The 1,857-nt window shown below is 44.3% G+C and overlaps 1 pseudogene; it reads left to right on the top strand.

Moving 5' to 3' along the window:
• Window positions 1–411: 411 nt before the first annotated feature.
• LOC119827673 lies at window positions 412–990 on the top strand (annotated as a pseudogene).
• Window positions 991–1,857: the final 867 nt, after the last annotated feature.

Here is a 1,857-nt window from a genome sequence, read left to right as displayed (position 1 = left end):
CTGCAGCATGCAGCTCTGTTTCGCCATCTTTCCTTTCAGTTTTGTGAGTTTGCTTTTTAAAAGCATCTTCCCATAAGACTTGCCTTTTTTTCTTAGTTGCTCTGGAGCTATTGTCAGTCCTGCAGATCCCTTTTCTGCCACTGCATCACCCCTTGGAGCCTCCATGGGTCTCTCAGACTTCTCGGAGTGAATGCTGGCAGTTGCTGCCATTTTTGCTTTCTTCTGCCCATGGTTGAATTTTTATGTTAATATCTAGGCAGCCTTTTCCTTATCAAGAAAAAAATGATTAGTGAGAAATCGTCATCTAAATAACATCTTTATGAATTTAAGTCTAATGTCTGGGGGAATGTAATCTATTGAACTGTTAAAAGTACCAGTTATCGGCTTTGCAGTCGCCGCTGTCCCCTCTCGCCGCTTGCTGCAGCCATGGTCAACCCCACCGTGTTCTTCGACATCGCGGCTGATGGCCAGTCCTTGGGCCGCGTCACCTTAGAGCTGTTTGCAGACAAAGTTCCAAAGACAGCAGAAAACTTTCGTGCTCTGAGCACTGGAGAGAAAGGATTTGGATATAAGGGTTCTTCCTTTCACAGGATTATTCCCGGATTCATGTGCCAGGGTGGTGACTTCACACGCCATAATGGCACTGGTGGCAGATCCATCTACGGAGAAAAATTTGAGGATGAGAACTTCATCCTGAAGCATACAGGTCCTGGCATCTTGTCCATGGCAAATGCTGGACCAAACACAAACGGTTCCCAGTTTTTTATCTGCACCACCAAGACTGAGCGGCTGGATGGCAAACATGTGGTCTTCGGGAAGGTGAAAGAAGGCATGAACATTGTGGAAACCGTGGGTCCAGGAATGGAAAGACCAGCAAGAAGATCACCATTTCCGACTGTGGACAACTCTAATTCTTTTGACTTGCGGGCTTCTTACCCATCAGACCATTCCTTCTGTAGCTCAGGAGAGCACCCCAGCCCCATCTGCTCGCAGTACCCTGTAATCTCTGCTCTCACTGAAGTTCTTTGGGTTCCATATTTTCCGCATTCCCCTTCAAGTCTAGCTGGACTGCAGAGTTAAGTTTATGATTATGAATAAAAACTAAGTAAGAAAAAAAAGCACCAGTTATCTTAGTCTTTGGCTCCAGCTTCCTGTTGGGTGTTTAAGATCATGCAGGTGGCCAAAACTGTCCGTTTGATTTTTTACTGTCCAGGGGAGGATCTGATCCACATGTCACTTGGGCTTGGAAGAAACCTCTGGCTCCTCTAGATTTTCTTTTATCAGTTGTTCTATCTTTCACAAAAAATTCAAAAGCCTTGCTTGACTGAGGTTTTGCTTGGGAGCACTGAGGAAATTTCTTCTTTGTAGACTGGACACTTGTTAGAGTCCACCTAGTGGAGTGTCCTGAGGAGGAGGACAGGTAAATCATCAGGGCTAGAGGACATTTAGAGAAATACCTCTGTAGTCCCTGGGAATTAGTAAATTTTAGAGGGCAAGGAGCAAAATACTGTACTTCCCAATCCCCCTGAGCACATTCTGTAGGCAGGCCTTTAAATACGTTATTGACCACCCAGACCAGCAAGTACCTGCACTCTGGAACTTTCACTACCGTGCAATATTTAGATAAAGCTTGAGCAAACCCCAAACACTTCAAAGTAAATCTTGATTAGATATATATTTTATTCTTTTAAGCTAACACTTATAACTATTACTATGCAGTTGATAACTTAAGAGAACTCAATTGGTTTACGTAGAGGTTTGACTACCCTTAAAGGCAGGCTTCATGCTCAGCAGTGGATGGCCAGTGGCAAGTGAGCTCTACAGAGTCTTTGGAGATTCTTTGACTCATAATAGCAC

The sequence above is a fragment of the Arvicola amphibius genome, chromosome 12 (genome assembly GCF_903992535.2).
Source record: "Arvicola amphibius chromosome 12, mArvAmp1.2, whole genome shotgun sequence".
NCBI classification, from domain to species: domain Eukaryota; kingdom Metazoa; phylum Chordata; class Mammalia; order Rodentia; family Cricetidae; genus Arvicola; species Arvicola amphibius.
This window is presented reverse-complemented; position numbering and strand designations above follow the sequence as displayed.